General features: G+C 42.3%; 1 long non-coding RNA gene across 1 annotated transcript in view; it reads left to right on the top strand.

Annotated features, from left to right (window-relative positions):
- LOC147018885 (uncharacterized) overlaps positions 1-13,589 on the top strand; it is a 90,118-nt gene extending 76,529 nt beyond the window's left edge. Inside the window, exons 4-5 of the long non-coding RNA XR_015062573.1 lie at positions 1,727-2,362; positions 8,882-13,589. This is a non-coding gene — a long non-coding RNA (uncharacterized LOC147018885). The remainder of the gene's footprint in view (positions 1-1,726; positions 2,363-8,881) is intronic.
- Positions 13,590-26,531: the final 12,942 nt, after the last annotated feature.

Raw genomic sequence — 26,531 nt, 5'->3', positions numbered from 1 at the left:
TTTTTGTTAGAGCTGCAAATTGGCACGAAGGGAGCTCGATAGATTGTGCACAGAACTCTCAGCTTGGTTTTTTTTGAATTTTTTATTTATTTATTTCGATTTTTGAACACTTTAAAGGGCCGTTGCTCAGGCCTGGGGTCACAGATTCGAAAGTACACGATTCCCAGAAATATTGGTCCAACCTACCAAATTTAATTGGAATCGGTTGAGTGGTTTAGCCCCAAGGCTTGACCAAAGTTTCGCAGACAGACAGACAGATGGAAATGTCCAGAATAAGGGTGCTCGAAGAGCAGCCAAAAATAGTGGTCACTGCTGGTCCCCGTGAACCAATTATTGGCATCTGAATATTGCCATTAGGTTGTGAGAATGTTGTACCATAGCGTTATGATCAAATGTTGTGGTCACATGAAAGAAATGATCCGTTTGAACATTGATGCAAGTTATATAAAAACGTTACCATCACCAAAGTTGAGCGTTAAATTGGTAACTGAGTAACAATGTGCATTCCCTACTTTACCATCGCTTTACTCTTATTTACTTTTTAAAAAATCGACCTCTCTCACCTTTCGTTAACCTCCCACCCTACCCGAACCCACCCCATCACATCCACACATCATCCCCTCAACAAAGGAATAAAAAGTGTTTCTTTTCCTGAACATTTGTGAGATGAAAACGTTTGTTTTCACGTCTTTTAAACATTCCAAATACCACGTGATGCTCCATAGTTTACTCTTTAACTCCTTCGTTAACTTTACCATCAACGATGCCATCGGCCATTGTGCCGTTTCTCATTGACGTGCGAGACATTTCCATGAGGTATTACCACGGACCACAACCCAGAAGGGCAGCGTGCAATGGTCTTTTAACAAGTTGCCATGAACACAAATCCTGGACAGCCGTGCTGTTTCGGCCGTGACGGTTTCATCAGCAGGAAAAAAAATGGTCAGTCAAACTTTTTTTTTTTTTTTTTTTTTACGAAAGTTTGTCTCTAACTTTAAGCAAAAGGACACCATGAATGATTTAGCAATGTATCTTTTAAAAAAAACACACGATTCACGTTCGAAGTCGATGAACGGCTTGAAAATGTTACTTTAACAATCCTAATTAATACCACCTTCTTGGCTGGAAATTTTTGGCCAAAGCCCTCCACTCGCTGGCCAGACTTCACATTGGACTGAAGGTGATTTGTGTCGGAATATGTACTTTTTCAGTTTTCAGGACACCGTGGGATCTTTAATATCCACGAATGGCTGGTGCTGGCAGATGGGACACCCAGCTTAATTAACACCCTTCAAATGAACGGTGCACACGTTGATATATACATAGCCTTGTATGTGAAAGACGAGGAAGACGGTTTATAGTTGAGTCGAGATTCAAACCCAGAATGAACAGTTCAGAGGTGAGTGTGCATACCTCTGGCTATGCTACCACCAGTTGAGGTTGTCCTTATAAGCATGTCCTCTCGCTCTTAAACTTAACACCAAGCGTCTTGAAGATGCTCGTCTTTTGAGTGGTTCAGAAGCGGCTAACAATGAGTTATTGTGTTTAACGAGGCTGGAACCTGGTGGATCCAGCTTGCACTGCATGCCGATGGAAAGTCAGACAGTTCGCAGGTGAGGAATGCATAAAAGGAGAAGACGGGTTTGAGAAGTTTAAAAAGGGAGGGGGATGTGTTTGGTTGTACGCATGCTGTCGCACATTTTAACTTTTTTTTTTGTTTTAAAAGGCGGAAGGAAAGAGCCCGGTGGCCTGAAGTTGGTGCAATGAACGGCTGCTCGTGGAAACCACATCCACACCCAGACAGAGTGCAAACAGCAGAGCTGGGCAAGCCATGACAGAGGAAAGCTGACAGCAAACGTGGGAACCGAAGGCAGACAGCCCTTCTTACCAGCATGCGGTTACCTGGAGGGGATCAGAATTCACAATCTGAGAGCACAAATTTATGATGCTCACAGCACTTTGGTGCTGTGTATACATTCTAGATTGTGTCAAAATACTTGCTTATCGCATGTGGTGCATTTCGGCACATGGGTGACTGACGTCCCATAAAATGCAGTCCCTGAGGCATCCCCCCCCCCCCACACCACCAACCTGCTCAGGAATACCTGTGTGGGCAACCTTTACTATTGCCTCTGACTTCTTACCCTGATTGCACCTGTTCCCATTAGATCTTGGAACCTGACACAAGTGGAGTTGAGTAATTGGGTGGGATGCCTCATCGGAAGATGTCGTACAAGAGGAGGCAAGAAGGTGCTCAATTATACATTACATACAAGTGGAAACAAAAAGAATCTGGTGGTATAATACAGATTTCAGTCCTTTCCAGGAAGTTTTCAACCAGTCACGAATTTCCCAGTCGGGGGTGAGTTTCCGCATGCTCTTATACATCATCTGTTTGCACATTCATATACTGAGGGTCTCCAGGGAGCTCAGCTGGTCATGTGCAGTCCTTCAAACAGTGATATAACTTATAGAGAAATTCAATGAAGTTGCAATTTCTACTTAAAGGTGCTTTTTATTTTTTCATTAAATGATATGAAGTGGAAAATTAGATTCATCAGGATCAGATCCTAGATTTCACAATTATTATCTCACGCACACAAGGTGAAAAGTGTTATAATTTGAACACGGATCGTAACATTAATCGGAAAATGAATCGGAAAACGAACCTGTTGTTTAGCAGTACGTTGGCTCTGAATTTCTCCTGATCGTGCACACGTAGAGAAGAGTGCGATAATTGTTTTACTCTGTGTGCCTGTCCGGCAATCAAACAAAATTGGAAAATCATTTTAAACAGGAAAATTACTGTTTTTAAGGATGCAACAAGGAACACAAACAACAGGCATGGAAGACTAATGCAACGTGTTAAATAAGGTGGTGGAAAAGAATCTGCATCAACAGCGGTAATCTTCCTTTTTTTTTCTGCAATCTTTATTTTATTCGAATTGAATTATATGCTTGAACAATATAAATCACAAATCACATTTTTAGCACTTTCAAAACCCTTCCGTTTGGTAGAAGTTTGAAAAACATTACGGCATTTTACATAATCACGACCGATCAAATTTTCCGCTCACAGATCCCGCCCATGTTCTTATTTCTCAAGACTGCACAGGGTAAGGTGTTCTATTAATTCTCCAGTTAAAACTTGAGTATTATTCCAACTTGATTGTAACTTTGTCGTTTGTTTTTCAACCAGTTGAGGTCAGAGCCATAATGTAGAGATCTGAATTTGAATTGTTGAACAGGCAATTTGAAGCATCACTCAACCGTTGAGTGCAAGTAGGACACCGTGCCCCACAAAACAGCATCAAAATCGTTTTTCTACATAATTATAGGATGACGTAAATACAGTCACAGTCAGATGGGGAGATTGGCTGGTTCTCGTTAATTACTACACGTCTTGTTACTGGGTGTTTTTTTTAACTCCATTGAAATTGATTCCTTGATGCATCATGTGATAATTTTTTTTTTTAATTTAATTTCCAACCAAGCTAACCACTTGAGCATCATAAGTGACGAGAGAATATTTATTTGTCTGTAGGACTAACAATACGGTCAGACGGAAGGTCATCAGGCGATATGACATCACATTCACACAAAACGAGTTCGTCGTAGCTGAGCTAACGTCCCGTTCTCCTTTTGTGAATGTGTAATGTTTTATGAATGGTTCTGCGGAATGATGGATGGGGAATTTGCACGACGGGAATTTGGTGTCGGTACAATCGGTGCTAATGGAATGCATTCCCTGCACTCCAGTCTGTGCTGAAGCTTCTGATTTGTCTCCACACATTCAGAACTCGACAAAGCGGGAGGGAGTGCATTCTTTTTGATAATGGTCTTTATGACGTCATAGATTTGTTGGACTTGTTCGTTGCGTCGATGATATTTTGATACGTACCGAATGAATGATATAAACAGCGATGTTTGTGAAGCAGAAGTGGGAGGTAAAGCCATAGTCTGGATGTGAGGTGCAGCGCTTGCCAAGCCAGTCATTCCTTATCAGCGGTTTTGAATGGAGTGCTTCCTTTAGTGCTTATGCCATTTGGTGAGCGCTACACAAGAAACTCGGTGACTGAACATACCCCTGTGTTCAATTACCAATCAGCTCGTGAGAGCTTGCCAAGGCGGCCATTGTTTATCAACCATTTCATTGGAATACTTGCTTGAGTGCTCGGGCCACTTGGCGAGTGCTCTACAAGCTTCTGATTGGTAATGGAACAAACCTCAATTTTAATGTCGAGGAAACTTTCAAATGTGGATTTATTAAATTTTGTAACCAACTTCAGTGATCCATTGAAACCTTTTTGCAATCGATGTGTCAATTTGACAATCAGTTACACGATTTGGTTTCTGTCTGTTCAAAGAATTGGCACCTTTGATGCATATTTAGTTTTGTATTATTATTATTATTATTATTATTATTTTTTTACAACCGGGGTCAATGCAAATCGATACTAGTCCCAAATCCCAATTGCCTCTCTGCCTTTCGAAGGAACTACCTTGTAAGCATTACTTCCTGTACTCCCATGCATAGTTAAGCTTACACGAGAGGGCCATACTGCAGCAGCCTTTGAAAATGGCCTTTTCTTTATGAGTGCTTTCAATCGGCACACAGCAAAGGAGAAATGGGTCTTGGCTCTGTGTACAGCTATTGTCTGGATCGCAGCAGTTGCTCTCTGCTCGACGCGCCTTCTTGTACCACCAAAACTTTCCCATCCGCCCGTTCTCCCCCGTTCTCCCCTCCCACAGCACTTCCCATGTCTGCTGGAGACTCTCCATTTGTGTCCACTTTGGAGTAATAGGGGCAGGCCTGGTCAGAGATTAGCTGAGATGGTTCAGGGTACTGAGGAAGGGTACAAGGAGGGGTGCTGGTGAAGGGGAAGGGTAGGGGTGCCTTTTATACCGACTTGCGACTGTTTATTGCAAACTGTGGGAAAGGGGAGGCCAGGCGACATACTGCCTTTATTTGGCCGGTTACATGAGACGAGGCTGAATTGTGAAAGAGGAGACCGAATTTAGCCCCACGGAGTTCAAGCGCTGTTTTAAATACTGTCTGTGTTAGCTGCATATAAACATGACCACCTCCAATTCTCACTTAATACTCTAACCGCAATATTATAATGCAATCGAGAAACATTGTACGTATTGCACGTTTGTCATCCTGTAAATCCCTTTTGGGAAATCCCAGAAAATGTAAAGTATATTGAGATTGCATGCACAGGTGAAAGAGTTTTTGTCTTTGCACAGAGGATTGAGGATCAAGGAAGAGCAAGGTGACGCAGGATAACTGGAACGGCACTCGGTAGAGCACATACCACAGTCAAGCTGAACAATGTATGTTTTGTATCCCACCGATACGCCGGATCTGGATCCAAAGTTGAACGAAAATCAAATCGGCTTGTTCTTGTCACCAAACCAACATGTCCACAACCTTTTGTCTAAATCCATGCACGATGTTTTGAGATATTGTGCTGAATGTCGTTTTTGAGCTTATCTCTCGATTGTGAAGAATAACTTTAAAGATTCTCTTTTCTGGTTTCGGATCCAGATCTTGACCAAAATCCAATCAATTTTTTCTCGTCATACATATAACTTTTTAACATATGCTGTATACACAGACAAAACAGACAGGGGTGAAAGCATAACTTCCATCCACCTTCAGTGGTGGAGGTAAAAGGGCAACATACTGACAATGGGGGAGCAGTGCAAGTGTTGCACACAAGCAAGGGCATGAACAAATACGAGAAGATGTGAGGCAATACAGGAACCTGCATGGAGGAGGGCTGTGTTTGAAAAGACTGTTGGTAAGGATGTGAGATGATATTGCACCGGTTGAATGAATCGCTGGATGGAATGGTAGTGTGATTGAACTGTCTCTGGAAGGTGGTTCCACAAACAGAAGATAAGAGGAACACAATAGTGGAAATGTGCAGAAAGCCTGCGTTCTAAGAGTTTAACCACGAGGGGGTTACGAGAAGAACGCAGGCATCCTGGAGGATCTGGAGAGGGTCGGAGGACCGAGTGAGAAGAGGGGGGTAAACTGGAGGAGAGGGACTAAACGGATCTTGTGCTTCGGTTTCTTCGCAGGACATTCACTTAGTGTTGAGAAATAGTACTGAATCCAGTAGAGACACGTGATGCAGGGGCACCAGTCGATAGGGTAGGGTTGAGTAGTACTCCGTTGAGTGATGGGCAACTTTTTTCAAGTTGGAATGATGGGATTTCTTCACAGTTTTAATTCCAGACTTTAACTCAATGATTGCTTCTTCATGGAAGATTTTGTAAGTTGATAAACAAAATAAACATGGAGAGAATTTCCCTGCAGAATGAAAAGTGACGAGACTTGGGGCCACAGTCTTAAAGTAAATAAGAGGAGACTGAAGATGGTATTCGGGCATGGGTCTTTTAGTCAGAGAGTAGTTGATGCAAGGAATGACCTCCCTGGAGAGGTGTTACCAGCAGCAACAGTTTAAATTTGAGTTGGATAGGTACCTCGAAGCATCGAGAGGTTTTCGGATATTCACAGGACTAATAGGTAGTTTTGGTGTTGGATGAGTGATTTTGATGTCTGTAAGAGGGTCTTGTGAACAGGTAAATGTGTTGTCGATGTTTCTTCATTCCTCATCCCATCACCCATTACATCCCCCTCCCCTCAACTGAAAGAACACCCAGGTGGTTTCTTTGTTCCTGCCCCCACCTTTCTTCTCCATATTCCTCCCTCCCACCCCCCAATGAAATCATGTCGATAAACTGATGTGTTCAATAAATCGAGTGTCAATATGTCAGAGGCATGATGGGCCTCCTCATGCATCAAGGCTCCTTGGAATCCATATGCAGTTTCAGACAAATATCAGGAAATGACAGTAGAGCATTTGGTTAAAAAAAAAAATGCAACGCTAACAACTCACTGCACGTAATCCCCAGCACTCTCCATTTTAAGGTCAAGATGGTTGCAGAGCAAACGCTGGCCTGCTGTGCTCATTCCTTAGCAGGGAAGGGAGCGGGTGGGGGAGCCGTTTGGCTTGTTGGGCGGAATCCCGAAGGATGCAATTACTGTGCCCCCCTGTCGCCTCGGTTTGGACAGCAGCTCTGCTTTCAGCCTGAAACACAAGCCAGCTGGTGGGGATTGGGTCAGATGAGGTTTTAATGAAATACAGTAAATACATTAACATGATGGAGGTTGAAACATGGAGCAGTGGGTATTCATGTGAAACATTCTTTCTTTATGAACAAAATCTCCATACCTCATGAGATTCTCAACAGATTTATATCCGATCTTATGAGGAATCGGAGAGATTTTTAATCACAATTGTGCAGAAAGAGAACTTCAAGTTTATATCTAAAATTTCAACAAGAAAAAAGCAAAATATCTTTATTGTTTTTCAGCAAATTCTGAAATGGGGTTTGTTTCACTGTTTTGTTGCAGATAGGGTTTCTCTCCGAATTTCTTGGAGTTCTTTTATTGACGACCAATAGATTTTTGTCCTGCCGTTGCACATGGGGTCAATGGCTCCTTAACAGGGAAGCGACAGTGTTTAAATATTCTTTTATTTGATCGTTTCAAGGCAAAATTTTGTTCTTTATGATCATTATCAGCTGTGCTGTAACTTTTACAAAGTATAATACAGGTGCGTGTGTGCGTGCGTGTGCGTGTGTGTGCGCGCGTGTGTGTGTGTGTATGAGCTGGGATACCAGATCAAGATCAGGTTATTTCGATTCAAGTATCCCATCAAGAAGATTGATGTTTAAAGCTGGAGCAAAAATTTACTCTCATGAGTGTACATGGCAATGATGGACCAAATGGCCTCATTTCCTTGTTTGAGGTCAGTTTATTGATTTTCAGCCGTACAAACACTCGTACATACAGAGAATTTCCTTGCGTGGGTGGGATGGAGCATTTGCGCCCATTATCTGAAATTGGATACCCCCAGCATTTATGCTAAATTTGGTCGAGATTGGTCAACGAGTGTGAAATTGTCGAGAAATGACAGAAAAGGCGTTGCGCGCGCGCATGTACACACGCACGCATGCACACACACACACACACATCTATCTCACTACCTCATGTACATGAAGTGAAAAGTAGGGTTAAGCAATTGATCCATGTCTGTTTGTCCATTTTATCAGTTTATTATGAGGAAAAACTTATTTCAATTGAATGTTATGTTTTGAACACGAATCGGAACACGAACCTGCTGTTGAAGAGTACTTTGGCTCTGAAATCATCCCTCCTGCACATGCACATACATATATATATATATATATATATATATATATATATATATATATATATATATATATATATATATATATATATGTATATATATATATATATATATATATTTTTTTTTTTTTTTACTCTGTCTGCTTGCTTGGCAATCAAGTCGAATTGAAAATCATTCGAAACAGGAAACTTACCGTTTATAAGGACGTCATAAACGACACAAACAACAGGTACGAAGAACAAATTCACTGTGTTCTATCGGGTGATGTTAAAAAGCCACTGCATCAATGGCAGTAAAACCCGGAATTAATTTTTATTTTATACAACCTTTGCAATCTTTATGTTATTTAAATTTAATTATGTACTTGAACATTATAGAACACAAATAGCCTTCTTACTGCTTTCAAAAACCTCCAGTTTTGCAGTACTTGGACATGTTAAATAAGGTGGTGTATTAAGACACTGCACAATGGTGATAAACTTCAGAATGCTTTTTAATATGACCTTTAAAAACATTCTTTTATTTGAATTGAATGATATACTTTACATTGCACAGGGTAAGGTGTTCTATGAGCTGTCTTGTTACCTTTTTCACCGAAGGTAAAGGAGGTTATGTTTTCACTCCTTTCTGTTTGTCTGTCTGTTTATGTACAGGATATCTCCAAAAATTGTAGATGGATCCGGATGAAATTTTGTGGACAGGTTTGGTGTGTGACAAGGACGAAAGTATGAGATTTTGGTGAACATCCGGATCCGACGACTGGAATTTTTTCAGTGATTCTTCACCTTTGAGAGATTGAGCTGAAATGATATATAACACTATATCTCAAAAAGTTGTGGATGGGTTCATATGAAAATTGGTGAACTCATTGGGTGTGTGATAAGGAACAATTGATTCAATCTAGTTGAAAATTCCAATCTGGATGCAATAATTTTTTAAATGATTCTTCACGTTTGAGAAGTTGGGCCAAAAACAATTATCTCACATGATATTTAAAAAATGAATCGGGCCAGATATGTTCTCGTGGAATCGGGCATGACGTCGCGGAGGTGTGTGCTCCACCGAGCGCCCTTCTCGTTCGAAATATTTTCAATTTGTTTGTTTCTTTTTTCGCATGATGAAATGCTTGCCAAATCACAGGTCAGGAAGTGCAGACATAATAGACTGTTCAGGTAATATTGAATAGTCCACTGTTTAATGCAGTATTTGACAAGCAATGAAGTCGACAGACACCGCTCCAAAATTTCCCAACATAATGCTTGACGGTCAGTTCAGAAGGGATCACGGTGCATTGCAGTGAAACTAGAACTGACAATATTTAGAGTGTGAAATGTTTGAACAACTGTCACATGTATCGATCCCAAAATCTTTTTCGTATTGTTACGAATTTGGAATTTGATCGATCGTACTCAACATGCAGGTTCCTTTAGCTCAGTTATGTCGATAAGTTCATGTTCCATAGACAGCTCACCTTCCATTGTTTAATGGGCAGAAATCGATTAAGTGTGCTACGATTCAATTTAATAGTTAAGGAGCGATCACAACACAAAGGAAGACGCCCCTCCCCCTCTTCTGGGAAGAGGAAGAAGAGTCCTCCTATCCAGTGATTCATGACGAAAGCAACTCCCTCCCATCCGTGGTTGAGCGGAGGATGGAGCATGAGGACATGAGTCACGCCGGGATTGGGGGAGGGGTAGATAAGAATAAAGAAGAGGTCCTCTGCTTTGTTCACGCCGGCTTTTAGTTTGGTTCGGCTTCTGCTTGGTTCGGGTTAGGGTTGAAGGCTTTTTGCTTCGGCTTGGCTTTTAGCAGGCCTTTGGGTTCTGCTTGGCGAGGTGGAGGCTTTTTGGGCTCTGGCTTTGTTCATCGGAAGAGAGTTGAGCTGGTTGCTCGGCTCGGAGCTGTTTGTTCTCCGCTTGGCTCCCGGCTTGGTGTGACTCCTTGGCCTCATCTTGGAGGTAGTTCTATGAGGAAGCGACGCATCGACGGGAAGGATCAGCACCTCGTCTCACCAGCATGTGCTCGGAAGCGCGAGAGGATTTGCTGGAACTTGGGAAGGATCGCGGCTCATGGCAATTGGATCCATCTCTCTCTCGCTGAGCCCGGGTCCGGACAGCTTGAAGACCACACGAGGTGGAGAGGTTCGAGATAGAGGACAGATGAGCTGAAACTTAGAACCTGAGTTGAAGTCCTTATTAAAGGCATCAGCCACCATTTTTTGGGTGTGTACGTGTACGTGTGTCTGTGAGCCCATCTTATAAGTAGGAAACTGTTAAGAGCTTGTGTTGTATTTGCTTTACATTTCATAGGAGAACTTGGCTGTAGGTTTTTGCTCATGTCTTTTTTTCCCCCATTCCTCCATTCATTGCATGCCGGTGAATGGAAATAAATGTCACCTGCTCATTGCGTCCCTTCCTCACATTGACTGCCATGGAGCATTTGGAATGTAAGCTGGTTTTTAACACCGATAACATAATCGGGTCCGATGAGGCTTGGCGATATACAACTGCTCGGCAATCACAAACGGAACGAGCTGCTTAAGCAGCTCATTTTCGTGCAGGCTCTGTTGAGGTGGAGATCCCCAGCATTTCTGTCTGCGTGAATAATTAGGTACAACGATAATTTGGTGATCGACCCTGTAGTGAAGTGGACAGAAGAGTTGGCTGATCTATGGTGTGGTTAAAAAACCCGTAGCTGGGTTTTGGCGTTGATCCGGAAGCTGCGACTGGATTGCTTGTTCAGTGGACGCGCGGCCTGGATTTGGTTGAAAAGGTTGTGCGCACGTCAAACGGGTGGAAATCAACAACAGTATTTTCAATCCTGTACAGGGTGGCCACAATGTCTTGTCACCCCTTGTAAAAATTGTGACATTACCTTTTATCAAATTATCTGATAACACTGAAGTGTTGTACAAGTTATACTGTTGTGAACACGACCATTCGATGGAGCTGCAAGTCGGCCTGACCGATCGCCCGGAATGTATAGGTCATCACCCCGGATAAGTCCGGAGCTGACGGGTCCTCTATCGGACCGAAGTTTGCCAATGGATAGACCACGTGGGGTAGGGTCGATTGACAATTTCAATTGACCTAAATACTCACGTGGTCCAACTGCCAGGGAAATTCACCCTTGACAGAACTCGTACGAAAACGAGCTGCTGAGTGCGCTCGTTCTGTGTGCGATTCCAAGCGATTTCATCGCCAAGAACCATCAGCACAAATGTCCCCTTAATTGTATGTCCCAGGTATTTAAAAAGAGCGTAACAGCTTTTACTAATTCTCAATTACGCGTCCTGTCGAACCAATGAAAAACACAAAACGAGCTGATACGTTGAATAAATATGGATATTTATTTACAATAGGCAGGGAGGGAACACAAAGGGCAGAGTAAAACCAACGAAAGCAAGGCAAGTAATGTACAGGCAAAAGCACTTAACAGTTTTACGACTTACTAGACTGCTGTCTCACTCACACACACACACACACACACGTACACACACACGTACACACACACACACTTGGCTTTTCCCCCAAAGAATCGGACCCCCCCAACACCCCCAAAGAATCAGACCAATTGGTCTTTATTTGGATCTCCAGCCCAGAGAACAGTCGGGCTGAAGATCAGGGAAGCTGGCCGGCTACCTGGCCACGAGCGCGGGGCTGGTGTCCACTCCTTGCCGGAGCTCCGGTCACCAAAGGACTGAGCAGCGCAGCCGAACCCAGTTGAGGTGAATCGAGGTGATCGCCCAAGCTCGCGATCATTTGGAGGAGGAGGCAGCGGAGGTGGACGAGGACCAGGGCCAACACCGACGAGGACTGTGGCAAAATCTCTCTTCTCGTTTCTTCGACCAGCCATCTACGCTCTTATTTCCTCCTCCCCGTGTGGGGGGGGGGGTCTCCGCCCTCACCGCTACACACTGATTGGTCAAGGACTGCTGTGCGGCTCCTCCCTGAACTCCACCTTCTTCCAAAGGACCGCCCCTCCAACAAGAAGTTGAGCAACATGGTTCTGTGTGGGCTCTGCCCACCAACCAGCCAGAGGAAGTGTATTCTGCGTGGCCTCTGCCCACGCATGAGCTGACACGCACGTGAGCGATGGTGTTGCTAAGAAGCGAGATTAAGGTAAAACGATGCTGGTGCTATTGTAGTTGTTGGTGGTGTAAAAATAACCAAAAGAAAACCTGACTATTAAAATAACTTCACAGCACATGAACATTTAACCACCCACCCGACAAGGGAAAGGAAGCTATCTATAAAACACGTACTTACTGAAATAACTGAGCGATTGGAACCTGAATGTTGTGTGCGTTAGTTTTCCAAAGCTGCAGCAACACCACACATACATTCGCAGTACTTTTGTTATTCTATTATACATTTTACAGCATTTGACATGAGCCTTTGAGTGCAAACGGATCCACCAGACACTTAATCAGTCATCACAGAGAATAATTTTGCGCCATGTTCTGTGGGACATTTTCTGGAGCATTTGTGGGGGGTGATACGATTAAAAGCAAGCCTCACTGCTTGTTTGAGGTCATCAATGGTTTTGTAACACTGATGTACAACAATGTCTTTTATGAAGCCCCAAAGGGAATGATCACATGTCGACAGGTCTGTGCTTTGAAGTGGCCATTCAAGTGGAGCAGGCAGCACCGGTGACCCCCTGTTGTGGACATTCGTGAACCCAGACATTGACAACAATGCGTTGTTCGATGGTGTAATTGCTTGTATCGTGCACCCATGGTTATACGCTCACTCAATCTGAAAAAACGAAACGAATTAACACTCTCCACACACAAGCAATGTCAATTTTCACCTGGGGTGACAAGACATTGTGGCCTCCTTGTAGATCAAAAAAAGATTAAAATTTCCACCCTGAAAAAAAAATAAAAAACACAAATCACTCAACCCTATTCTTCCTCTTTTTAATCATAGTGAAGCATATTATTTTTGCACTTCATTTTGAAATTAAATTCATGTACGTCCTATTTATCATTGATTTTTGCTCAACTCATGATTTCGTGGTCTGTGTTTGTCCTCTGCCAAGAATAATTCCTAAAAAATAAAAGTTTCTTCATGTAATCATAATGGATTAGTGATTTAAAAATATATATATTTAGTAATTCTCGTGATGTTTCACTCGGTGATTACTCCTATATCTATGGTGTCTTACTGATGTCTCCATCAAACTTCCTTTCTCCCTTTTCTTCCAATCGCAGTTCCCTACTTCTGACTTCATATCCCCCCACCCTTCTTTCTGTCTTTTCTCAATTTTTTTTTCCCATAATTTATCAAATCCCCCTTCATACGTCATGTATTTATCGCCTACACAGCAATCACATCAACTACTTATGTGCAATAGTCTGAATGTCGTGGTGCACAAAATCATCAATTTCCCCAGTCGTTCATTGCTTTCAGCTCTTTCATGAGCTTTGGCGTTGGTGAAGTTGCAAATGCAACAATTTATACAATTATCGATGATTGATGTTTCAGCAGATGTTTTCATCTTGTATCTCGTGTTCATTTATGTGGTTACCTCCACAGAAGGTGTACGGAGGTAATGTTTTTGCCCCTGTTTGTTTATTTGTCTGTCTGTCTGTCTATGACCAGGATACCCCAAAAAGTTGTGGACGGATTTGGACGAAACTTGATGAACAGGTTGGGTGTGTGACAAGGACGAATTCATTCTCAGGATCTGGATACGAGAATTAATTTGTTTTCGAAGTGATTCTTCACCATTGAGAGGTCGGGCCCAAACCAATATACAGCACAATACATCAAACAGTTGTGGATGGATTATGACAAAACTTGCTGGATGAGTCGGGTAGATGACACGAACAAACCGATTACATTTTGGTTCAGGTCCGGATGCAGACCTGGCCTATCGGTTGGTTCCAAAGCGGAAACTGGTCATCCTGGCAGAGGTATGCGCTGTACTGAATGCTGTTCTAGTTTCTATTTGCTCTTCCCTGAAGTATAGTGCTTGACAGTTAGCCATTGATGAGGTTCCTGATTCAATGAAATTCCATCAAGAAAGACAAGATTTTATACTTTGAAAGAGAAGGGATATAGATCATTAGCAAAACGACGCCGTGCAAAGTACGAGTTATTGCAGGAGGATAGATCACATTTCAAACGGTAACGGTTGGGGTGAGGACGGAGAACATTTTGCAGAAAACAGGGTCCAGCATTCAGAAACCAGCCTTTGAGTTGGGTTTTTTCAAGGTCACTTTCAATAATTAGCCAGACTTTGGTTTCAGCAGATTTAAGTGGTGACAGACATGTGGCAGGAACCTCTTCTTCATGGCATAGAAACATAAGACACAGAACTGTAAACAAGTTATTTCTCAGCAAGAAGTGAAAATTCAAAACCAAGAAACACTTCACATGATCAGTTTCAAGATGATAGGCCATCAAAGAAAATACACTTGTGAATGGTGAAGACGATGTGAATAGCAAAGTGGAAAACGTTCTTGTGAATTTTTTTTTTTCATGCAGAGGATAATGCTCGCAGAAGAGCTGGACAACCAAGGTGTAAAGTTGACAAAACAAAAATTGGGTGAACAGGAGCAAGTAGATGAGGAACATTCAGCAAATTAGAGTTAATACAACAAGATAGCCTGCACACTGTTCGAGGATATACTTCATTTTAAATACAACAATAATTTTATCGATCATTAAAAAACATCTGGACATTTAGCGCTATTGGAGCAGTCTTGTACATGGTCTTTATACACCGCCCTGTAGAACATGTCCAATTACTGCGAAACTCGGGAGGTTCTTTGAAGTGATGAGAATGAGATTTGTGTTCTGGAATGTTCAAGTATATAATTCAATTTAAATCAAGGTTTGAAGAGGCTAAATGGCGTATAAATTAATTAATTAATTTCAGGTTTTAGCACAGTTTTGCGCAGCATCTACGACACCACCCCATCTAATACAATACATTAGTTATTCGTGCCTGTTGTTTGTGTCCTTTGTGACTTCCTTAAAACCAGTAAGTTTCCTGTTTGGAATGATTTTCAATTTTGTTTGACTGTCATACAGGCAGACAGATTACAATATTATTTCACTGTTCTCTGCACATGCACGATCAGGACAAATTCAGAGATGAAGTACTATAAACTAGTAAACTTTTCTTCGTATTCATGTTTGAAATGTAACATTCAATAAAAATAAGCTATTCCTCCATCATAAACTGACTATCACAGACAGATGGACAGACGTAAACCAATTGCTTATCCCCACTTTTCACTTCACATGCATGGGGTAACAACATTGAAATGTGAAGAATGTCAGACAGGGGAGGATTAGTAAGAATAGAAAAAAGTCATGTGTAATATAGGGGAGAACAGGTTGGTGAAGTGAAGGACTTGAGGGAAGAACCTGAGATGACAAGAACTTGCAGAATTATTCCAAACATGAGGGACAACAAGTGGAGGTGAGCACAAAGAATGACTGAGGAAAGGCAACAGTGAATGAATCGGTGACTGAAAGAGTTGAATCAGTGAAAAAAAAACTGAAAGAGTTAACCTAACTTGACAAAAGAGGTGTCAAGAGCAAACTAGGAAATGTGATATTGCAGCACAAGTCATCATCTGACCTGTGTTATAGAATTCCAAGTACATCAGCTTCCTGTCTAGAGACATTGATGAGTGAGGCCTTTCGACTCAACCAAATCTTGAAGAACAAAATGATCATGGGGAGCCACTCTTAAGAACTGAGAATGGGCAACAAGATTATATCTCTATTATAATACCAAGCTTCCACACTAAAAACTCAGCTCGCCGTCACACGATCCCTATGAAATTGCTGTGGCACTTAGCGGACCTGCCGACAATGTTTGGGAAGTCTTGGCGTTCCATAGTACCACTTGCATTTTGCACAATGCGTATTTTTGTCATTCCCCATGTACGGTCTGTCGTCTGCTACCAGCCATGTTGTACTGCTATCCCGTGCATGTGTATTGCTCGTATGTATGTATATATATACCCATATATATACCCAAGTGGAGACCAATGTATTGCAGTTGCAGCACAGCCATACGCTCAGCCAATAATGCAACCCCGCAGCCTGTGCTGCATACAAAATAAGCATCCAATGCAGGTTGTAGATAATGGTGAGGCCAAAGAGTTTTAAAAGGGGCACCTTGGCTTGAAGTTAAGTGAACAAGTAAATTGAAGGATTTACCAGTCAATTATTATAGAGATACAGCATTCCAATGAGAGGCTTTCAAGCACTGAGTGTCATGGTCCTGGTGGTTGATAATTTTCTTCTTCTTCTTCTTCATCACAGAGTAGAGAAGCTGTTCTTCAACAGGGTGTCGTCATCAGGGAGTGATGCACACAAAGCGAAAACAGGGTTAAGCAATTGGTTCAATTTGTGTCTGTCTACAAATGTCAGTTTATGATCGAGGAACAACTTGATTTCAATTGGATGATGAATCATAACAAACCTGTAGTTTTGCAGTACCAGTATTTTGGTCCTGATCACGCATGCAGTGTCAGACAAAGTTAGATGATAGTTTTACTCTGACTGCCGTTTGACTGCAGATAATCGAAATTGAAAATCATTCTAAAAAGGAAACTTACTGTTTTCAATGATGTCATAAAAGAGACAAACAACAAGCATGAATAATTAATGTACATCTCAGAGTGTAGTTGCTGCATGCGTAGCAGGTCCGATACTATAATTAGTGCGGATCGCAAATCAAGGTGGTGTAAAAGGTGCTCCATCAATGGCAGTAAACTTCTGAATTTTTTTTTTTCTCTATCCTTTAAATTTTTTTTATTTGATTTCAATTGAGTTATATACTTAAATACTGAAGAACACAAATCTCCTTGGCACTTTCAAAACCCTTCCGTTTTGCAGGACTTGGACAAACTATTACGGCATTATATGTCATTACCAACCATCAAATTTGCCGCTCGCAGACACCGCCCATATCCTTGTTTCTCAAGACTGCGCCGGTTAGGGTGTTCGATGAACTCTCTCGTTTTATAGAGGTGTCTCGACTCATGGACGAGAACAGTTGGGGGAAAAGGGTCAATAAACACAAAGTACAGTGAACGAGAAGCAGGACACTAATGTATGGATGCACCACAGCATGAGGAGGAGTTGTAGGATCAAAGGGCAAAATAATAATAATAATAGTGGGTGTAATTAAGCTTGGATGGAGGAATGGAAGAGACCTTGAGGGTAGTGGGGGGGGGGGTGTTAAAGACCTGAACTTCTGGAGCGAAGAACACAAGATAACAAACTCAGAAGGATGGTTTACACATGCAAGAGAAAAGGTGAGACAAGCTGGGAGGCGACGATGGTTCGCAGACATTATTGAACCATGTCACGATATGTACAATTGAGTTGGTAGAAGCTTTTGAGGAAGCCTGACCATAAAAATGTATCTCTTCTGTCAAAATTGACCAAATAAAATCGGATTTTTTTTATATGTTGTACTTATGGACATTACGCACAGCTTCAAGGAAATGAAATTGTGAGAAAATAAATAAAAATAAATAATAAAAAAGTTAAAGTGGGTGTGGGACACCCCTCATACAAAAAGACACAACTCGACCACGATATCCAGCTTGTGTCCAAGTTTCATCAAGATCACATCAAATGTCACGGAGCTTATGCTCTGGAGAGAGTGACAGACAGACAGACAGACAGACAGACAGACACAACGAAAATAGTGGTCACTGCTGGTGCTCGCGAACCAAAAGAATGAATGTGAGTGTTAATTTTCAACTTAGGGAGAGGAACAAGTTAAGTCATCCAAGGAGAACACACGTGACCTGAAAAAGAAAGGGTTGGGCAGAGATGTGAGAATTTCCACTGGAATTTTTGTTTGTTTACAAACTTTTGGCTCATGGAATAACAAGGTGACAGACGATAGAAGGGAAAATCCTGACAGTGAGGCAGTGGGATAGCATACAAACAATACAAAGTCAAAAACAAAAAGTAGGTATGAGATCTCCATCGTTTTCTGACAGGCACCGTCAGCCTGTTCAGTTAATACCAGACTTGTTGGCGTCATGGTCAGAATGTCCACTCTGAGTCTGGGAAGTCTGCGGTTCGACCTCTGGCCAAATCGTACCAGACTTATAAAAATAGTACGTGCTGCTTCCTGGCTTGATGCTCAGCAATTAAAAATGAGATATCATGGACAAACAACCATAAGTTGACTAATCATTGCAGGGGCCTTGAACGATAGGCCTCATGGCCTCGCCTGCATTGAAGTTCCTTGTAAGGGAACATATAGATAAGGAAGAGATGGAAGTGTGAGGGAAACCAAGAAATATTGGAGAGGTTATGAATGAAGAATGAAAATCTCATGAGTATGATGGTGCATTGCCAATTAACTTCAAGCCCTGGAAAGAAGAGTGTGATAGAACAGTCTTGAGGAGGGAGTTCAACAGATGGAAGAAGCAAAGAACGAAAGAGGTGAGGGGTGCAATCGACCTGGATTTCAGAAGTTTAACCAGGAGTGTGTAATACCAGGAGTGGGTAATGGAAGATTTCCCGATTCCCTACATCCTGGCGTTCCTGGGAGGGTTGACAAGCATGTTAACACTGACTGGGGGAGGGCAGAGGGAGCTCGATCAGAGGAGAGGCTGCAAAAAATCCCACGGATGGGTTTGTAAATAGTTTCACCCAGAAAACCACTAATTGAGCAACCACAGCACTGTCCATCATTATTATTGGTTCAGCCCCAGTAAAAACTGGCTTGAACCAGTCCAGTAATCCAGTCCACGTCATACTTACAGTGCTAATAATATCAAAACAAATGACTTAAACTTTATAATTTTCACTGTACTTGCAGAGAAGCTTGATGAAGCCTGCAAAATGTAAGGACAGGTTAACACATGAATGTTGATCAACAAGTCCATCAATAAGTTCAAAATAAATAAATTAATAACGTCGTTGAAACAAACAGATTATACAGTAACGGTAAAAATTGTTATTTTTGAAATATAAACTTCATAGCAGTATAAAACTAGAAGGGCACTCAGTAGAGTGCATACCTCTGCCACGCAATGCATGATTCACAAGAACATATCAGGCCCAACCAATACATGTTTGAAATATCATGCTATACACTACGTATTGTTTTTGGCCCCATCTCTCAATGGTGAAGAATCAATTGAAAAAAATTTAATAATTGTCATATCCAGATCCACATTGGGATGTTCACCCAAATCCAATCAATTTGTCCTTTCCACAAACCCAACATGTCTACCACATTTCGTCCAAATCTGTCCACAACTTTGAGATATTACGCTATATATCGTTTTTGACCCGATCTCTCAATGGTGAATTCCATCCATCCATCCATCCATCCATCGGGACCATACTCTGTGCAGAGCGTTGGTGCTGCCGAAGCAGTCTCCTGGGATATTGGGCACAATCCTGGACGGGTCACCACTCCGACACGGGACACCAGCAAACTGGCACCCATTTTACGAACCTCAGAAGGATGACAGGCCGAGTTAACCCCACCTCGTATTCATTCAACAGGCGAGAGGGATTTGAATTCAGGATCTCAAGATCCCATCTTCACCAAAATCTAATCTTACCTGTCCACAAAATTTCATCCGGATTCATCCACAACTTTTTGAGATATCCTGCACACAAAGACAGACAAACAGACAGAAAGGTATGAAAACATAACCTCCTTCACCTTTAGTGGCAGAGGTAAAAACTGAAGGTTGGTCCTCCGGGTAATTTCATGACTTGTAAATGTGGGGAAAACCCTGTTGCACAATTGATTCCTGCAATCCTTCATGGGTAGTCGGATTTTTCGACTCATTGTGAATGATCTTGAAGATCAGACATGTTAATAGTGAGCTGAGCAAAATAAAATGAAATGGTCAAGTTTTTTTTTTTTTTTTAATAAAATCTACAACCATCGAGAATGAAAAAAAATACATGGTTCAGAGACAAAGGGAAACTTTGGGGGATGGGTTTGGACGGGGGGTCGAAAGCCCAGACAACCTACCAGATCTCTCTGTGGACTTCCATCAACCTCTGCACCTGTCATTTTCAGCTCTTACATCCAAAGCATGTGTGTTCACAGGGACAGGCAGAGATATGAACCCCTGACCTTTAGGATTAGCAAAGCTGCCCTCTGAAAAGTGAGATGATGTGACACCCCTACTGGGGAATGGAGGATGGAAAAAGAAAAGGGCAAGATGGAGGAGTGGGACGTTAAAGTTATTCAATTTCCCACATGTTCACACACTTTCAACATCCAGACTCGACCAAAGTGAACGAGTTCACCATCTCACAGCAACCATCCAGGCTACAAAACAAGGGTCTTTCACCCCACTGTCAGCGAGGTTTCTCCTGGGTCGACATTTCAAAACGTACTGCATGGTGTATTAAAATTACGGCTTTGCAAGGCAAGTGCAAACATGATCTGTCGATTTTTATCTTTTTAGGAAATGATTGTTGAGAAAAAAAAATTCATAACCAAGAAAAAAGAAATGATCAATTGAAAGTCTTACCACGTATCGTCGGACAACCCTGAGCCATGGATCGTCGTGCGCGATTTTGTGCTCGGTTCCTTTGGCATTCAAAAAGTTACTATAATGACATACAATAGTCAAAGACAAGCCAAGGGGTATGTATACAGGCTACAGTATCCTGCAAAAGTATTCACCCCCTTCCAAAGTTTTTACATTTTGATGTTACTTGAGCTTATTTCATGATACTTTCAAATCATACTTAACATGTGGAGTCTTCACAATCTACTCCACAGTGATAAAGTTGAAAAATGCAGATAAAATGTGAATAGGTTAGATTAACAGAGAAAATCTGATAATTCGAAGTTGCAGAAGTATTCAAACCCATTTTGCCGAATCAACCCCAAATCACTTCAGGAGCAAATTATTTGTTCGAATGGTTATAAAATTAGTGTAATAGGTTTCACCTGCATGTAATCAGTGCTTTAACTTAAAAAAATAAAGCTCCCTCACTTATCAAGGAATTTTAAGGTGCAACACACTTCGTCCACCACCAAGGCAATCGTGAAGACCAACGAGCCACAACACTTGCAAAATCCACCACCCTCTCCAAAGGTTGCCATGGAGACATCAAATTGTCCATTTCATTAAGATTAAAATTAACAATCTTCATCAAATCTCAGGTAAATCAGATGAGAATTGATTATTTTTTCGATTGAAATTTATGATTTTAGAAGTTTGACGTCGAGTTGACCTTTGACCGTTTGACCTCAAAAAGAGTTGCTTTCCAAATTCAATGATTGACCCCAAAATTAAGCAGAAATTGCAAAGTCAATCGAATGAAAAATGACGATATTAGAAATTTGACCACAAAATTCAAAGGCTTCTCAGTTAAAATTCCCTCTACAACTTGATAAAATTTCATGATGATTGTCAATCGCCTGCAGGTCACAATTCTAAACCAAACAGACAGACAGACAAATAGAATAACAAAATCAACTGACCAATATACTTGAAAAATCTTCGATTTTACAAGCAATAAATGTTCTTAAGTAGCCCAGTCAAAGTCCTGACTTGAACCCAATTGAACATTTATGACAAGACTTGAAGATTGCAGTCCATCGACAATCCCCACCAAACTTTGCAGAACCAGAACAATTTTCACGTGACGAGTTACCAAATATTTCACCATCTCGCTGTGCAAAACTGGTGGAGGTTAGGTTAGGTTAGGTATGGGAACATGTGCCGGAGCAGTGTGTCACTCCATCCCCTTTCCGTCTGTACTCCAGGGGCCCCGGTCTGGCCATTCCCATCTCTCCTTGAGATGCTGATCAAGCTGCTGCAACCACCAGGCATACGGTCATCTCATTGGCCTTCTCTGCTCACAAGACTCCCTCGCTGAGAGAATCTGCTGACCAGGATCAGCCTCAAGAAATCGAGCAACACGTCCGTCCATCCATCCACAGCTGATGCTCACGGACTATACGGGTAACAAATCTCATTTCAGTCTATCTCGGCAACCGCTTGTACGACACAAAGTCTGACCAGCGATGGCCAAGGCTTTCTCCAGAGAGACCTGGTGCCAAAGGAGCTAAGTCTTCATCGCAGATTCTTTATCAGTGTTGATGATTTTCAATGATCCTTTATCAAAGTCTCATATCCATTGAGCAAGACTGGAAGCACCAAGGACCTGAAGATTCGGACTTTCGTCCTCCTGCATAGGTACCGACAGACCCACACCCCAGGATCCAGTGAATCCATGACTTCCCAGACCCACCGCAGACGTCGAGTGAACTCCGGCTCACAACCTACGGAGACATGAATATCACTGCCATTGTAAGTGAATCTCTCTGTGACCTCAACATCCCCCCCCCCCCCTGAAACAGATACAAACAATAATGCAGCATCCAAGACATCATTGAACACTGAATCTTTGTTTTGACCCAGTAATCCTACAGTCCCACATTCTCCAATTCCTCATTCAGTGCCTCGAGGAGTCCCAAAAGAACATCCAGTGTTTCTGCAAGGATGACTGCATCATCTGCTAAATCAAGGCCAGAGATCTTGACATTCCCAAGCGATGCACCGTTGCTTTATCTCTCCGACATCTTCCCCAGAATCCAGTGCATGGAAGCATTGAAGAGTGTAGGGACCAGCACCACCCCTGATGAACTCCAGTAACAACTGGAACAACCACACGTCACAGCACTCTCTGTATCAGAATATAATTCAGAAATCAGATCAATCAAATTTGGTGGCACCCTGCAAAGACCGAGAATCCTCCAGAAGGTATCCCAATTGACTGAATCAAATGCTTTGCAGAGATCAACCTAGACTGTGAGCAGCCCCTGCTGAAACTCTCACATGCATTTATTGAGGACCGGAAGAGCAAGGATTACAGTCAATCATTGACTTCTTTGGTGTAAAGCCTGACAGCTTTGGAAACCACTGATGGTGGAGCTCACTCAGATGGTGGCGAACCCAATCAAGAATTATCCGAGCAAATATCTTTGACACTGAGAGCAGCGTCACCCCTCGGTAATTGTTGCAGTCTTGGAGATCACCCTTCACTTTCCAGAGAGGGACAAAAAGGCCTCTCTTCCAGTCAGTTGGGATAATGCTTGTGCTCCAAACAGAGCACAGACCTGCAAGCAACAATATCAGTTAAGCATTTCCACAAGCCTTGAGAAGTTCAGCATGGACATCACAGATCACTGGGACTTTAACCCCTTCAACTGTTTCACCACAGCCTGTGTTTCCACAAATGAAGGCAGTTCACAGTTGATAGGGGTATAAATATCCCCATTGGTGACCCTCCAAACATTCAATGCAGTCAGCCTGGTACAGCTGCTCAAAGTAAACGGCCTAACGGTCCTTCACTTCTGATTCCTCTGTCAACAGCCCACCCACCCTCTGCTCTAACAGCAGTAAACCAAGGAAAGAGTTTGGAGGAACGCAATGCAGGAGTTCCTCTGCAAACAGGATGAGCATCGCTCATCCACAGTTGATCCTCCAACCCTTCACAGATTCCTCGTACATTTCCTCCTTGTCTGCCCTCAGTGCAAGTACAGTTTGACGCCTCAACTCCCTGAACAGCTCAGCTCTGCCAATAAGCTTACCCTGTGACTGGTCAATGGTATTTAGTGTCCCTTGGGAGACAAAGTTCCTCTTCGCCGGATAGTAGGTCCCAAGACATCCACCTGCCAGCAACATCAAGGATGGTTGTCTGGAAGGCACTCCACAACTCTTTAGGATTCCCGACAGCACCCAGACCCCTCAAATCCCCAGTCAGCCTGTTCGCAAATTCCTCAGCTACCCTCTCATCATTGAATTCGCTAACATCCAGCCTCGGCTATGATAGTAGCATTCTCCTCGATTTTAGCTAAAACTTCAGAGATGCTACAGCAATCCTGTGATCATTATTGAGAAACCGAGCACTCCGTGAATCGCCGAAGGATGATTCAGCGATTCACGGAGTCTATCAATAAGCACATGGCCACGTCATCTATCCTTTGCCACACCACCAGCATTGGAATAACAAGTCCAGCGATGAGGCTGTAGAGTGTAGACACAAAAACCATGAACCAGCCACCTTTGGTCCACAACTTCTTGCAAAGTCAAGGAACTTCATGCAATTCTGGTTCACAGTTCCAGACCCAGTTCACAGGGGACTGACACATGTCTCAGAGCCACGCTCGTTGACTGATGTTCCCTCAAATATCATGAGCATCAACTTAATGAACACAGCCACAGCAACTCCTTGGGCAAGGCACCCATCAGAGTGACCACACCAGCAGTGGGTGTACCCACCCCATATGATCTCACCACTGTCCGTTCTCAAAACCTTTGAGAATGCTGCAATGCCGATATTCAAGTGCTGGAGCTCAGATGATAACAGAAACAGGTGATCGTCCCCTCTTACGGATAGGACATTCGAGGCACCCATCCAAAGGGACTGCCTCAGGTTAACCCGAGGAAACCGCTGTCTGGTGGACGACGCCTCAGCACGAACCAACACACACGACTGCAATCCAACCCAGGAAGGTTACCCTGTGTTTTTCCTCCTATAATCAAAGTATGGAGTCCCAAAGACTTTTCCCCAATCCTGTCATTCAATGAGCTGCTCTCCAAAGGTTGAAAGCATTCAAAAAGAAATCCATAACTATTTACTTTCTTCTCCATTATATACTTGGTGCGTCATCCATGCCTACCATTGGTTCCCTGTTATCTTACCCAGCTGTAACCAGGTGAATGACCAGAGATATGCTCCTATGTTCTGTTATTCCAATATTTGTGTTGGTTGAATACTTTTTGGCTCAAGACATTTCAGGTTTTTTTTTAAATTAATTTTTAATGAAGTTCAAGAATTTAGAAGAAGAAAAAAAAATTCTACTGACATTTGGGGGTATCTTGTAGGGATCGGTGACAAAAAATCTCAATACAATTTCAGTCTGCAACAATGAAATGGGACGAAAGTCAAGGGGTGTGAATACTTTATGAAAACACAGTGTGTGTATCAAAAAAAAATATATATATATATATATAGATATATATAAATATATATATATACATATATATATATATATATATATATATATATATATATATATATATATATATATATATATATATATATATTTTCCAGTGGGGAGAACAAGTATTTGATCCACTGCCGATTTTGCAGGTTTTCCCACTTACAAAGCACGTAGAGGTCTGTAATTTTTATCATAGGTACACTTCAACTGTAAAAGACAGAATCTCAAACAAAAATCCTGAAAATCACATTATATGATTTTTAAATAATTAATTTGCATTTTATTGCATGAAATAAGTATTTGATACATCAGAAAAACAGAACTTAATATTTGCTACAGAAACCTTTGTTTGCAATTACAGAGATCAGACGTTTCCTGTAGTTCTTAACCAGGTTTGCACAGACTGCAGCAGGGATTTTGGCCCACTCCTCCATACAGATCTTCTCCAGATCCTTCAGGTTTCAGGGCTGTCGCTGGGCACAACAGACTTTCAGCTCCCTCCAAAGATTTTCTATTGGGTTCAGGTCTGGAGACTGGCTAGGCCACTCCAGGACCTTGAGATGCTGCTTATGGAGCCACTCCTTAGTTGTCCTGGCTGTGTGTTTCGGGTCGTTGTCATGCTGGAAGACCCAGCCACACCCCATCTTCAATGCTCTTGTTGAGTGAAGGAAGTTGCTGGCCAAAATCTCACGATACATGGCCCCATCCATCCTCCCCTCACTACGGTGCAGTCGTCCTGTCCCCTTTGCAGAAAAGCATCCCCAAAGAATGATGTTTCCACCTCCATGCTTTACGGTAAGGATGGTGTCCTTGGGGTTGTACTCATCCTTCTTCTTCCTCCAAACACGGCGAGTGGAGTTTAAACCAAAAAGCTCTATTTTGGTCTCATCAGACCACATGACCTTCTCCCATTGCTCCTCTGGATCATCCAGATGGTCATTGGCAAACTTCAGATGGACCTGGACATGCGCTGGCTTGAGCAGATTGACGTTGCGTGCGCTGCAGGATTTTAATCCATGACGGCGAAGTGTGTTACTTATGGTTTTCTTTGATACTGTGGTCCCAGCTCTCTTCAGGTCATTGACCAGGTCCTGCCATGTCGTTCTGAGCTGATCCCTCACCTTTCTCATGATCATTGAGATGATATCTTGCATGGAGCCCCAGACCAAAGGAGATTGACTGTGATGTTGAACTTCTTCCATTTTCTAATAATTGTGCCAACAGTTGTTGCCTTCTCACCAAGCTGCTGACCTATTGTCCTGTAGCCCATCCCAGCCTTGTGCAAGTCCACAATTTTGTCCCTGA

This window comes from Eptatretus burgeri, chromosome 10, assembly GCF_056783735.1.
Source record: "Eptatretus burgeri isolate ZD-2024b chromosome 10, Ebu_testis_v1, whole genome shotgun sequence".
In the NCBI taxonomy this organism is placed as follows: domain Eukaryota; kingdom Metazoa; phylum Chordata; class Myxini; order Myxiniformes; family Myxinidae; genus Eptatretus; species Eptatretus burgeri.
This window is presented reverse-complemented; position numbering and strand designations above follow the sequence as displayed.